General features: G+C 36.8%; 1 protein-coding gene across 4 annotated transcripts in view; it reads right to left on the minus strand.

Moving 5' to 3' along the window:
- Window positions 1-15,875, minus strand: part of sugct (succinyl-CoA:glutarate-CoA transferase) — a 339,439-nt gene that overhangs the window by 52,942 nt on the left and 270,622 nt on the right. For 3 of the 4 annotated variants that reach the window (XR_016149391.1, XR_016149390.1, XR_016149392.1), the window contains exon 15: window positions 9,713-9,845. The exons of the other annotated variant lie outside the window; for it this stretch is intronic. The gene's annotated coding sequence lies outside the window, so the exon portion shown is untranslated. The remainder of the gene's footprint in view (window positions 1-9,712; window positions 9,846-15,875) is intronic. 4 annotated transcript variants of the gene reach the window in all.

A 15,875-nucleotide genomic window follows, 5' to 3' on the forward strand; every position in this document is an offset into this window, starting at 1 on the left:
AGATTAGGATATCTTCTGAGCTCTGCAAACAGAAACACTGATTCCTACACACACGGGACAATGGGGCTAATTGACTTTAATGGGGGAACGTACCAGTGACAAACATCTGCAAACATCGCCACCCTTTTAAATACAACACACTGAAATACTCAATAGCATGCACTGACAATGTTTTAAATTAAAAGTAAATATTAAAGTTACATTTTAGATTCATTTTAAAAATTAAAGGAGCAACTCTAGTTATTTCTTCGCTGATTTCCACTTTTGTTGTGGCATGTGTTCTCATCAGCGCCCCCTACAGCTGTGCGGTGTGTATTTCACAACACTGCCATAAAGAAACTCACTTGCAGCGCCTTATCGCAGCCGGACAACTCTATCATGTGGAGCCGTGTCTACCGAGTGGGTAATACATCATACACAGTATCATAGAATTATGTCGAATTGCCATGAAGCAGTTCGTGTCTCTCGCTTGTTCTCGCTCTTTCTCGCTTCTCACGAGACTTCTATTTCCAACTTACAAGGTTGTTGCAAGGTTGGTGTTTCTTATTGAACCATTAAAATGATTTCTAAATGGTTTTATCAAGTTGAAATAGTTGCCAAGTGCCCCTTTAAATGCATAAAATAACTATTTTAACTCATCATAGCTTTATAGACCAATCACATTCAGTAGAGATGTGCCCGAAGAAACCGAATACCTTGTTAAATGTTGTATGGTATGATACGTGATATGTCTCTCTCCCACAGCATTTTGTATTCTTTATGGGTTAATTTGTTCACAATTGCATTAACATGCAGAGGAAATGTTCGCTTAACATTTTCAACCACTGAATATTTTCCTTCAACCTCCATGTTCTCTAATCAGCTATTTTAGAGTCCTCTTTTTTTAAGTTGTGAGTTCCTCTTGAAAATAAAAAATAACGATTTTACCGCTTTTATTTAACATTTGTTATTGTTTCAATTAGAATACATTTAAAGATAATGTATAATTAATACAAAAAAAAAAAACATTTAAAGATTTTTGAGCTGCAGGACTGAATTCACAATAGTGTTCAGTCAGAATCTTGCATTCATTCGTCTGTTTATTAAAGCAACACTAAAGGCTATTGCACACTGAGTCCGAAATTTTCGTATGCGTTTTTTCGAATTCGTGATTCGGTGGCTCTGAATTGTCAAAACACCATTCAAACCGCTTGCCTCGGATGCGAAAAATGCAGAAAATTGAACCCGGTTCGATTTTTTTTTATGATGGACGAAATTTTCGGAGGCAGTCTGCAAAGCGTGATTGACGTAACATGAGGTCGTATTTATTTTTTAACGTGTGAAAATTTCGGACGCGAATTTCGGACTCAGTGTGCAATGGCCTTAAGTAAGATTTTTTACCTTAAAGCTACACTGTGTGATTTTTACCCCCATCTAGTGGTGAAAAGGTACATGACCACACAGTGAATATTAGTTTCTGTTCCTCTCAATTGCGATTTCGTTTTAACTCCTAAAGTGGCAAATGTAGTCCAAGATTAACATGGCTTCCAGTTCGACCTCGTCCATGAGTGTTAACTCAATCGTAAATGTAAAATGCGAAGCTTGAATTAACGGGTATGTCCCTCTTTGGCTAATGTACTTTCAAGATGGAGGGGCAACATGGCGACCGACATTACTGTAGAACCCCTTACGTTGTATGTATTTTCAATGGCATACACTCACGAGAATACTTTATTACTTGAACAAACTAAATATACATTATTGAGCACATATATTTTTGAAAGAACTAAGTGTTTTTAGCTAAGAATAAACTAAAAGAGTTACACAGTGTAGCTTTAAAATAATGTTTTCAAAATCGTTTCAGTGGTTCATTAAGTCATAACAGGGTGAAAGACACTTCTGGATTCGCTTTGCGGTCCTATATCTGCTATAACCACGCTATGTAAGATTGCCAGATCGGGTTGCATTTCTGTAGTTCTAATGAGACATAAGAAAACTACAAATTTGTCTTGCTTTACGTCAAGCGTTACAATAGTCATTATTTTGTTTTTCTTCGTTTCTGAGTCGCAATACATCATACTTTCATGAAATTATGCAACCTTGTCTGTGGACATTGTTCATTCCAAAGCCGTCGCTGGATAAACAGTGAGCTCGCGTGCGACAGCTGCGCTAGGCTAAATTATTTACAACAGCGGTAATGGACAATTCCACTTCCAACCTGTAGGGGGACCGCTGAGGAAAAGTTACTAAGTGTTCTTTTAATGGTTTGCATTTACCATGTAGGTCCATTAAAATATCTTTTGATCTTGCTTTCCAGTGTGAAATAGGACGAGATGATCGGAGTTATTTATCCACTTTCTTAAATCATCATCATTTATACACCTATTTTGTGCTCTTACACATTCGATTGTTTTTTTTATTTATTTGAGTTATAGTTCTGATGAGATGAGGCGCAATTCCGTCGTCACCATCCAGCAACCTCATGAAGAAGTCAAAGGTTAAAATAATACCTAAAGAACATTTTGATATGGAACAAAATATATGACAGCATCTAAAAGTAACCTCGGACTGACCATGACCTTGATCAAACATGACTGAGAAGAGACTGTTCCTTTATTTCAGATAGAAATACAAGCCAAGGCCAAAATGCTTCAGTCAAGTTAACGTTTGGCTCAAAAACCAGTGTTTTTATATGTGAAAGCATATCATTGATAGAAGATCTTCATGTTAATTCAAGATGACTCTTCTGCTTTCTGGAAATACAACTCATGACTTTATTTTCAAGAGGAAGAGTTATTGGATTTAACTAAATATCCACCAATTGTACTTCACACAGGGTACAAAACTAACCCACATATCGATGCATAAATCGCATACACTAAAACTAACCTTTCCAGTCCACTGATTTAGTAGAAAGCATAGAAGAAAGGCATTCATTATCAAAACAATAGGATCGCTAGTAGTCCCCTCACTTGACATCCAAGATGTTTTCTCAGCCAAAAAGTAAACAGTCGACATCACATTTGTCAAAGCACTTAATGCATCTTCAATCCAGATATCAGCCTCCCCACAGTCTGCACTGGACCACAGTCAATCTCAACAGCACTGCAAAGCTTTTCATGTCTTCTTATGTTACTCCTGCCGAAGAGGAGGCAGATGTGAAGAACACATTCCACTGATTCCAGTTCAACAGCATCGCGGCGATGATGCAATCGGTCTACACAGATGGACTCAAACACAGACCGTCATTTTATATTACATATTTTATACGTTTTTTATGTAAATTTGCCTGATTTACTCAAACTTTTCACACTGATAATACTAATAATCATTTGATATCAGCAACATGTAACATGTTCTTTTCATTAAATAATTGATAAATTTTGTTCAGAGAAAAACTTTCTTTAAAGTGTCCCTATTTTGCTATTTTAAAGTTTCCTAATGTTGTTTTGGAGTCACCTACAACAGGTGTACATTCATAAACCGTCAAAAATTGTTTATTTTCCTCATAACATTTGCACATCACCACATGACTCGTCAGATGAATTAATCTCTCTAAATCCCTCCTTTCCACGAACTCCTCTGCTCTGATTGGCCAGACACCTCAGTCTGTTGTGATTGGTTTACCGGACACAAAACACCCATAGAGTGCCGAAGTGACGACGTCACTCTGTACATAGATATCTATATAAAGGCAGATATGTCGTCCACGCTGCTGGCCAATGGAGGTCGACATCTGCACCTGGCGGCCATCTTGTCACAGGCAGCTCGCTTACTCGTAGCATTGTGTTAATGGTACATGTACTGTTTAAATGACCATAACTTGCTCAATTTTCTACCGATTTTCAAACGGTTTGTTTTGTTATAAACGTCAGAGATGTTGTTATGACACTGCATACTTATGAATAAAAAGTGTATAAATAAATAATCATCCAGATAATTATAGCCACGTTAATAACGTTTGTAAGAAACCAAACGGTTTGTAAATCCGTCAAGATTTCAACGAGATAAGGGTATTTGTGTTCGTGCTGACCACTCATCTTACATCAGCTTGCCTGTGACAAGATGGCCGCCGGTGATGACGATGGAATCTCCGCCGTAACACATCTAGCCTTTATATAGATATCTATGACTCTGTAGGCCAAAACGCGGACGTGAGTTAGCATTTTAGCACTATCGGTTCCCTCGCTCTAAAGTCTATGTGATTTTTGAATAAGTTTTTGCTAAATACGGTCTGTGGTGAACAAAGCCTCTCAATATTTTCACTTGTTGATCTATGACATAAAACACACAGTTATAACCTGCTTGTGTGTTTTTTTTTTAAACTGTCTGCTTTTGTTTTTTAAAAACTTTATATAGGCTTCAAAATGTATAAATTATGGATTAACTTACTAACAAAACGTGTAAGGGTCACAACTCTTTGTTGAACACAGATCTTATTTTTTGCGATTTTTCAAAAGTCTATGGGGAAAATGCACAGCTTTTCGATCGAGGGAACCCATGCTTGTCCTGAGCCTTCCTACACCGTAAACTAAACAAACTAACAAACAATGCCGTCGATTGTACCATTTTAATGCAAGCGCGAGTCCGAAGATGAAACATTGGAAGAATCATTTATTAAACCCGAAGATGTTTCTAACATATTGCGGTGAACACGTGGAAACTGTATCAATAACAGTGCATACATTAGCCGAGTTCTAGCGTGAATAACTGATGAAACAAATGTTGGTAAAACAAATCTTGCTCTATGCTTAATCTTTCCTCAAAATAGTGAGAACGACAGACAATCTGCATTAATAGACACAGTTTTAGGTAATAGTGGCCCATTAGCGGAAGTATTTCAGTAAGACAGTAATGAGTCAGGAGACCTACACAATATAAAACTCAAAACGAAGTATTTTGAACACCGTCTTTCAAGAGCAAGGAGTTTGCAAATCTTACATTTAACTCTGTGAGTTAACTACTGTGAGAACTAGTAAAATAAAGGGAACACAGCAAAAGTAGGCAGTAAGTTAGACAATAAGTGGGCGGGCAACATGCTAATGTTTCGTCTTGATGTCATTCAGACTCGTTCATTTTTTATTGACCCAGAGTCGACTCTTCCTTTTGAAAAACAATAACTTTATATACGGTGCACGGAAACGGTCAGATTTAAAACTTTGCAGGATGTTTCATTCACTGAGAACGTGTTATACACTACATGAAAAGTCATTTTCAAAAATCCATAATAGGGGCCCTTCATTTCAACATCGTTATCAAGAAAGTATCGGCCTGTGTTCAGCTCTGTCTGGAGACAATACGCACTTATCAGTTTGGAAACCGGCCTCAGCCTTCAGAGAAAGAACACTTTTTATTCATCCGTCGGAAGTGATGCTTTCGCAGGAAACATGTTGATGTGATGCAGCCTGGAATTTAATGTATCCATAAGTGTGCGATTTTATCTCAGGATTTTTCTTGGAAAGTCTAAAATATCGGACCTCGACATTCTCTTGGAATTTCAGCTCAATTCGGTGGCAAGGGGAATCAAACTGATTCAAAAGAATGTGATCACTCTTGATTTTTTTTAAAATCTGCATTAAAGGATAAAACATTTTAATCAAATGAATTACATAATGTGATAAATAATTTTAGGCTAGTTATTAAAAAAAACGATTATATTTTCATCAGTTGTGTGCTGGAAAAGTGTCTTAATAAAGATCATCCAACGATTGCATTATTTTGGTAGATTTATAATCAATTGACTTTATATTATACAGTCCGTTATTATGTAATTCACATATGAGTCAGTAGGAGTCATTAGGCTACCTATTATATTTCAGCCCATTCTCACCCCCAAGGCGTCACTTAACTGACGCCTTGGGAAGCATTTGGACATGCTTCAATATCTGACGCTTTAGGCGCCCTTTAGCGTCAGTTAGATGACGCCCTAGGATCGCGTGTACCCTACCCCCACCCCACACCTAAACCTAACCGCGTCCTCTAACTGACGCTTTCCTTTAGCGTCAGTTAGATGACGCCGTAGGATCGCGTCATGTTAGTGACGCTAAAGGGCGCCTAAAACGTCGAATATTGAAGCATGGTCAAAGGTGACGCCTTGGGGTGAGAATGCGTTGTATATTTTTAGAATAGGCTATGTAAAATTTATAAAATGTAGCTATTATTCACTATTTAATTTATACATTTTTAATTTATTTATAAATAATTAATTTATAAGCCTTTATGTAAAATATTTTCATTCATTCAACTGTATTCATCATTGAAGCGATTTAATTGAAGCGCGCGCACACACACACACACACACACAGATACACACAAGTCACTCGCGCACATCGATAGGAAATCGTGTTGCACACACACAGAAACAGAAGCACAAAAAGCTGTCAACGCTGTCCCGCGACTTTTATTAATAAATTAACTTTGCCACTGAATCGCTACATATATTAGCCTACTTACCAAGGAAGTAATTCAACCAAAGACCATAGAATAAAAGCGACTTTGATTCAACTCACAGCTTTGTTGCTAGTAAATAAACTCTGAATGCTGAAGGTCGGACATCCGGGACTTTTACTCCTGTGCGCGCATAGCAACGCGACGAAGGGTAAAACAAACAAGCGCCCGCCATTAGCAACACGACAGCGGAAGATAAACAAGCGCCTAAAATAAATCTAAATAGAAATGTAATCTCAAATGAATGGACAAATTGAGGGACAAATCAAAGAATAACAAAATACCACTGCCGAGATGGCCACTCAATTTTCTGTTGCTATGTTATACATTGTTATGGCAGCGGCAGCTGATAAGCAACAATGAAATACATGCAGTTAGCCTTTTTTGGCTTTTTTTGAAAAATCTGTGTCCCTCACTGACATTGTACAAGCTGTGCCACTGACAGACTGAGCTCATTACAGCCACTTTGTAACACAGTGCTTTTGAATGAACAGTTTTTTATTTTTAATGAATAAAAAATCGATTACATAGTTAATGTAATCGATGCTTGATGGGTATTTAAACACACACGTGGGCAATGCTTTTGGGTTGTTCTCCCAAGACTCAGCTGGATGCCGATATAGGGACAATATTGTAATATTAAACCTACAAGAGACAGCTTTCTGTGGTACCTGGTCAATGCAGGCACTAGAAGACTGTGTCTATATATTGATAAGACATTCTGTAGAAGATGAAGATATGTATTCATAGCTGCTAGCTCCTTGGCTTTCACAGACATGTAACGTTAGCTAGTCACAAAGCACTTAACTTTAATGTTTTATTACATTCACTTCTCACCACCGACATACATTCGTATACACAGATATCATTCATCATTAATGCAAAGTCCGTTAGTATCCATAACTGACATAATCCTAACCTTTTTGAATTGCCTCGGGCTTTGCCTTCGGTTTGTTTTACCCTTCAAACACGGCGGCGGCTTGTTGCTATGCAGGTCACATGATTTGTGACGTAACGCCGACCAAGAGAATACGCACAAATGAGTGCAACCTTACCACACAACTTTATCTCTGTGTCTGATTTAAAGCGGGCAGAATGCTAGATCCAGCAAGTGTCAACTGACGAAAATGACCGGCATTTTAAGCTTCCAGTCAAACATCGATCACAGCTTTAACTGGTTAATGGTGGCAAATATGACCATGGTATAAGTGGGATCTTACTTATACCTTTTAAAGCCCATCAAGAAGTCTTTGATCATAACTTAAGGTCTTCCATCATATAGGTCTCCCCAAATGTATCCCACATCTGGGGGAAATTATGATGGACCGTGTTTTTCTCTTTCTGTCTATTGAAATAGCTTTCTTATCTAAATCATCCCTGGGAAGAGTGTCTGCTAAGAAGAAATTTCACATCATGGACAACATTGATATATACTATAGGATCATGGATCCTTTTCACATTTCCGGCCTTCTCAAAAGTCATTAGGTGAGTACACTTCTGTAGAGGTGAATGGGAGACCATATAGCAAAAAATAATTTTTGTATTCCCATTATTGCATTTCCATGACTTTCCTAACAAGGAAAAAATAGAGAGAGATTGATGACATCATTCAGATGAGAGAAAGATTGCAAATTTACAGCAAATTTAAATGTCTTTTATTTTGTAATTTATACTTTATGTTTACCATGTCATTATTAATGTTACAAATGTGAATTACATAAAAAAAAAAAAAACAATAACCTTGCAAGATTTACAATGTTAATTTTATTGTGGAAATGCGTCATCCCAGCTGTAAAAAGTGCCTATTATAAAAGTTAAGCCTGTGCTCATAATATGACCTTCTATTAGCACATTTTTCCTTCTTTTCGAGAGCAATGACTCAATCTCAAGAGATACAGAACTAAACATCAAATGAAGTAAAATGTCACTACGTATTTTTAGAGTGTATCTGCTGAGAACGCACAGACCTTTCCTTCAGCTCCACTGTAGATATAATGAGGCACAGTCGCTATAAAGTCAGTTCAGCCGAGACACGTGGCTACATGACTGCAGACTTTCTTATCTCATATCCCATCTTTTATTAATCTAGAAAATGATCCTCAACATGTGCAATGCAGCAAAATGTCACATGCTACAGCTGATGAGATTCTCTACAGGATAGAGCCATTAGACATAGGCCTATTGTCATTGTTGGCCAACCTTTTTTAAGTTCTATTACCACATAAATGTTAGTGAGGTCCTTGACCTTCGGAAGCTCTAGCTGCAAATTTATACTTGCTAGCTATGTTTGCTCATGCAATGTTGTTGTTTTTAACAAAAACTAAAACTATTAAAAAATGTCTCATTTTTCAAAATGAAATACATCATCAATCCTTCTTCTAAAATGTAATTAGTCTTACCCTGATTCATTATATTAAGGCTGTTTAAGTGTTTTTATACCATGGTCTGGGTGAATACTCGATTCTGATTGGCCGCAGGGTGTCCGTTAAAAAGTGATAGAGGACACCTAGTAAAGTAGTTCTGGTGAAACTGCCTGTTTACCATTCGAAATTAATAAATAAATGCGCTGCCTACAACGGCTGTGAGTAACCATAGCAACAGGCAGTCACATGCTCTATCATCTAACGTTAGATATTATAGCCTAATACAACAATGAGCGAATTCGTGCTATTTCTTTTAACATTTATGGAGAATATGGCAACTTTGACGACTGATATGCTGCTGAAGAAAGAAAAAATGTAAATAAAACGGAGAAAATTACACCGCTGCTGCGCTGCTCCATTGAACTCTATTGGTAACGACGTAACTTGCGACCATAGTTGGATAACGATGCTTTCGGGAAACGCACCCCTGAATGAGGCCCTGCGGGAGTTTTACGCAGCTGTCCAGACAACCAAGGCAGGAGAAGGCTGAACGTTACAGCGTTTCAAGCCTAAGGAGCCTGAGGCAAATGACCCTCTCTTTGATCTGATTAATTTATTGCCCTCTATAACGTTAAGCGCAAATCGCTGGAGCTCAGAGCTAATTGTTTTTTAGCAAGTTATTATTTGTAAAAACTAGATTTAGCCTAATTAAAATATAAACTAATGTTTTAAAAATGTTTTATTTGGCAAGTGACCATGGTATAAGCGGGTTAATGCCCTCCGAGGTGTCCATTGTCAGGTTTTAATGGACTTCGGCGGAGGCAACCGTCCTCCGCTGCGCGTCGGCCGGTTTACGCCTCGCCGTCGTCCATTAAAACCTGACAATGGACACCTCGTCGGGCATTAACCCTTACATATTTTACCTGTCAAGATGGTTTTCACTGGGAATCGATACCTCTGCAACACCTCTGCTTTGACGTGTCTGGTGTGAGAGTAGAAGTGGTTGGTTGTCACGACGAGCGATAAAGGTTGAAATGGAGCCGCTAAATCTCCAACCTCAGGAGAAATAAAAAAGAAACAAAACAAAAGAAACGTGAAAAAAATTGTAGGGATGGATCCTAAATTATATATTATGTGTTTTTTTTTCCTGTGAAATAATAAAATAGCTTGACTGTAACTCAACACCCTTGCTTCATTTAGTAAACCTGGAATTATAAATATGCAAATTAGCCCATATCCACTAACTCACACCAGCTCAGAGATCCACTCGGTAAACGTTACTTTGCTCGATGGCAAGTAGAAATGCTGGGTATATAGGGCTGGGTATCGTTCAGAAGCAAAATTATAGAGTGCCGAAGTGACGACGTCACTCTGTAGGCCAAAACGCGGAAGTGAGTTAGCATTTTAGCAATACGGTTCCCTCGCTCTAAAGTCTATGGGATTTTTGAATGGGTTTTTGCTAAATCGCCTGAAATAAGGTCTGTGGTGAACAAAGCCTCTAGATATTTTCACGTTTTTAATCTATGACATAAAACACACAGTTATAACATGCTTGTGTTTTTTAAACTTCATTGTGTCTGCTTGTGTTTTTAAAAAAAATCTTTATAGGCTTCAAAATGTATACATTTTAGATTAACTTGTAAAGATTATCTTGATAGACTAAACATGTATGGGTCAAAACTGTGATTTTCCAAAAGTCTATGTGAGGGATCAAGGGAACCCATGTGGCGCTAAAGTCCGAGTTGTCCAACAAAGTGACATCATCACTTCGGCACTCTATAACACTGGCACGTTGATGTGATTGGTTGCAAGTCAAGCCCGACTGATAAAGGATTTTGAAGGCCGATACCGATACGAATATTTGTTGGTTTTAAAATCCGATATTCCGATATATCGGCCGATATATATATAATATTTTTGTTGATTTCAGAAACGCGCAAGAAAACATTAACAGATTTCCCTAACATTAGTTATTTATAGTTATTTATGGGTTTTAACTAAAATAATATGATAATGCATTTTAAAAAGAAACTTGTTTCTTTTATTGTCACAACAGAACAGACTGATGATAGTGGCATTAGCTAGCTTTGTGGTTAGCTAGTCTATGATGAGCCATAATTTAGCAATGGATACGTCATATTGCAAATTGTAAAACATACATATTCAAACAGGCCAAGGAGAGATGATACGTCTCATTACTATAACTGTCACGCGTTATTAAAGAAATACTTAAGTTAAAAGGACAGTCAGTCAACTACACTGTAACAACGTAACATTACTATTACTAGCTAATTTCACTTCACTCTCGGCTTATTTAACAGCAGCAAAACTTAACATGATCGTCACAAATTTTGCCATGCTTATTCGAGTTAAGAGAACCGATGCGGATGTTCTTTTAATGTATGTCTCGTGACCAACTCAACGAGTGTTGCAAACAGGGACGGTTTAGAGTGCCCTCTGGTGGACAAACCGTACAACTCCAACACTCATGACATCGTTCAAGCGTGTTTCGTCCATTTTTATTTTATTTCTGAAATATTCATTTATCGGCCATTATAACTGCCGATACAGACAGTTTGGAAAATGCCTAATATCGGCCGATAATATCGGCCTGCCGATATATCGGTCTTGCTCTAGTTGCAAGATGGTTTGTGATGTCAGAAACACCAGCGATTTCAATCTGCGAGACTGATTTTGGTTCACTGCAGTTTTAAGGAGAAAATACTCAGCAACAGTGTTGACTTGAAATGAATTTGCACATGGCTTGTCTTAAAGCATATTATATAAACAACATTAAAAGCTGGATTTTTTCCACAGGGGGACTTAAAATAAAAAGAAATTAAAGCTGGATAGAACTAATGTGAAAAACAAAAACTTATAAACATGACAAAAACACAACAAAATTTTAATTTTTCTAATAATAAAAAATTATAAAAATAAAATCTTTATCAAAATGTTAATAAATTGTATAATAGTATGTTAATAATGCCCAACCCTAGCTCGTTAGTGTTAGTGATTTCAACAAATTCAAATTCACCAAATAATGTTGTTTGGGACTTTTTTTTTTTCTCAGTTTTTCAAAATATCTTATTTTGAGTCAAATGACATATGGGTGATTCAATATTTTTCACCATTCACATGTTTCTCATAAATGTATAAATATAGATGTTTCTCTAATTACAGCTGTTTTGGAGCTTGTCTTTAATATGTGGCGCTTAACCAGCTAATAATCAAATAGTTGAATCCTAAAAGCTTCATAAAAAGCTAATAATTTACAGTAGCATAATAAATCGATTTTAAGCGCTCTCTGTCATACAGCACACTCTTTAATTCTCCTTTCCATCCTTTTGTCTTCTACAAATACAGGACCGATGGGTCATTTCTTCCTGGCACGCACACACACCCGGCTATCAGGTAGTTGGCAATGGCCCCGGTTTGAGAAAAAGACTCAACAACAGAGGCACGTCAGCACCTGACCCTGGCGCAGTATGGCTTCTCCACAGACAAGCATCATGGGAAATCAGAGAGAGGTCAGTAGATCTGTTCAAGTCTTGCCAGAAAAGATCTGCTAATCCAGGTCTCATGTGAGAATGTCTAAACGTTTATCCTAAGCATCACTGAGAATCGCTGAGAAACAGGATAGTTTTTAGTGGCACAAAGCACTAGATTCCTCCCTTAACATGATGTGTCGCTTTCAAGGCTGAGAGATACATCAGTCGCATATTTATGGATGCATCTGTTATCAATGAAGTATTAATTCATTATTCATTCAGTTAGGAAGTTATAGAAATCCCTGTGATGTACGAGTTTATACAGATATCCGGACCACAACCTCTCCAACACAAACCAAATACATTTTAGGGCTGAGAAAGTGTCTGATTAAAATCTTTGTGTCTGATGAAAAATGTCTGCAACTCTGGTATTGCAATCCAAGGACAAGTAAATAGAAGCATTTTCATTGTATAAATATCATGCATGATATATGAGCAGACACAAGAGCATGACATACTGTATCTCTCATGAAAAAGTACACTTTAGCATGCTGAGTACTTTAATAATATTCATTAAAATAGTGCAAACTAATTAAATTAAAGTTCTTTCCATTTTACAGACCTCATGTGCACTTTAAAAAACCTTGACTAACCTTATACAAAATCATCAACCTCAAACCAGTCAAAAATCAACAAATCAGTCATAATTTTCCTTCTCTGACTAATGTCTGATATTTGACTCATTTTGGTTCATATTTGTTGTGGGGAATGAGACTGTGGCTTCTGCTACGTGTCTTAAAGTTCTTCGTTTCAGTGAAAATGCATTTTATTTCATCTTGTTCGAACGTGAATTATTACTAAATGTACCTTGGAAAAGTACATCTTGCTTTTACAAATTTGTGATGAGTTGTCGGGCATGTTAAACCCTGCAGGTGTTGAAAACTTCAACAGATTTCACGTTTCCCTTTACAACTAATAAAAATTAGATGAATATTCTAATAAATAAAAAAATTCAAAGTGAAGCCATTCATTGCCCAAAAGGATACGGTTAGCGCATCACTCCAGTGTCGGGGGTGCATATCATAATCCCCACCAGACGACGTGAACTGTAGCGATGCATGAAGCCAACAGAAATAAAGGAATGTCTGGGAGAACAATTCTCATCTTTTATTTGGCTGCAAAGTGTCTAATAAAGTATATTTTTCATCTTGATTATAGTTCAGTGGAATTCATTTTTCTCAAACCAAGTCGAGATGTGATGTCAATACCCTCGAGTTGAAGCCAAACTCCAGCTTATCAGTCCTTTCAGAAAATAGTTTTTTTGTGATTGTTGCGGGCAAAAATCCTCGATTATTCGCCCCGTTTTCTTAAAAAATGCGATGGAATATGTGGGATATTTATGCAATTTTATGCAATAAATTGAGGGAACTTGCAAAAAGTGCGGTTAAGAGATAAAAAAGTAATTCCCCAAACAGGGTTCTCACTCGGCTACTACCCTAATGTAAAGAGTCATTTCTTATTGCTTCCTTTGATAATCAAGCATATACCGTACATAGACCTTCATAAACACATCCAACTTACAAAACATTGATGAGTCAAACAAGTTCTGTAGCTTTACAAAAGGAGTATGCTACAACTTCTGTTAAAATGAATAAATGAAATATAAAAAATAAATAAAGTGTGCTCCTGTTTTTACAGCGTAATTACGTCACTTCGTAACATTCCCATGGCAACAGGAGGAAATGGCTGCTCTTGTGTGAAGCAAACACAACATTTTTCAACTTTCTGCTAATATATATGCAACTTTTTTGCAACGAAAATGTGAGGATTATGAATATTATGCACGGAATCAGCAATTTACGCGGCGAAAATGCGGTGGTATCATGACTTTGCGTAAACATACATGCCACTTTCAAGTCTATTTTGAGCTATCCGAGTGTATGTCCACGCCGAAACGAACCGTATGTCTATGCCATTAAATGTCCGAGTGATTCCGCGTGTATGTCAGAGTGGAAAGAAGCAAAATGTAGATCTACATCTAGGGAGCGATGTTTTTTTTCCCTAGGATGGTAGGGGAAGACTCATAAATGGTATTAACCCCAGTGACGGGTAGGTTTAGGGACGCTCATATTTATAATGTAACGTACAGTAACATACAGAAATGTAACGTTAAGTCATGCGTGTTATAGAGTTATTCACCACAACGACTGAACATGAAACAGTGTGCAACACACAAACAATACCAGACAATGAGGAACTTAAATAGACAGAGATAATGAACTACATAAATGATAAGCAGCTGTGATGATTAATCAGTGTCCATAGAAACTAATGATTGGCGGGAAACTAAGACAAAGGACAACACATGACTAAAAATAACAATCTAGAAGTCCATGAAAATAAAACTAAGACTAAAACAGCATCCAAACAGAACAGAACTGTGATGCACCAATCTAAATGATTTATAGTGCATAATCAGCCAAAGTCCTCATATCCAGACTGATCTCATTGATCTCATGGCGTATGTATGACACACCAATTCGTATTTCCATTTTTTTCTGTGTACTGTAAAAAAATATTGTTGGTTTAACTTCAAAAAGTAAGTAACCTGGTTGCCTTAAAATGTTAAGTTCATTGAACTGGAAAAAGTGAGTTAATACAACGAAGGAGAATGATTTAATCATCAAAAACTCAAAATTATATGTTATCTGAACTAAATAAATTATTTAAGTTGATTTGACAAAAGAAAAAATGTTGTGATTACTACACTGTAAAAAAAATATTGTTGGTTTAACTTAAAAAAAAGTAAGTAACCTGGGTTGCCTTAAAATTTTTAAGTTGATTGAACTGGAAAAAAGTGAGTTAATACAATGAAGGAGAATGATTTAATCATCAAAAACTCAAAATTATATGATATCTGAACTAAATAAATTATTTAAGTTGATTTGACAAAAGAAAAAATGTTGTGATTATTACACTGTAAAAAAATATTGTTGGTTTAACTTCAAAAAGTAAGTAACCTGGTTGCCTTAAAATTTTAAGTTCATTTAACTGGAAAAAAGTGAGTTAATACAATGAAGGAGATTAATTTAATCATCAGAAACTCAAAATAATAAGTTATCTCAACTAAATAAATTATTATAAAGTTGATTTGACAAAAGAAAATATGTTGTGATAACAAATCTTGAAAATATAGTAGTTTAACCGATACTAAAATGTGACGTGTAAACACTGCATCACTTTTTTTGGGCAGAGAGAATCGTCACTATCAGCGCCATGGATTTGCAACACGAAACACCAAACCCGCTAGATTTAAATTTAAACGACCTGGGGTGCGTTTCCCGAAAGCATCGTTAGCCAACTATGGTCGCAAGTTCCGTCGTTATCTGCATAGTTCAAAGAGTCGGTGTTTCCCGAAACCATCGTTCCAACGAACATTCGCAAACAGCATCGCAAAGTTGTGTGGTTTGAACGACAGCTCTCGACCTGTGGTTAGAGGCATCGTTTCTATATTTCATCACATTTGGAGGTAATAAATCCTTTTCTTGAGCAAAATAAGCAAGCTGACATTCAGTACAACTGGTGCCTTTTATTC

Source organism: Pimephales promelas, chromosome 22 (genome assembly GCF_988280905.1).
Source record: "Pimephales promelas chromosome 22, fPimPro1.hap1.1, whole genome shotgun sequence".
Taxonomy (NCBI): domain Eukaryota; kingdom Metazoa; phylum Chordata; class Actinopteri; order Cypriniformes; family Leuciscidae; genus Pimephales; species Pimephales promelas.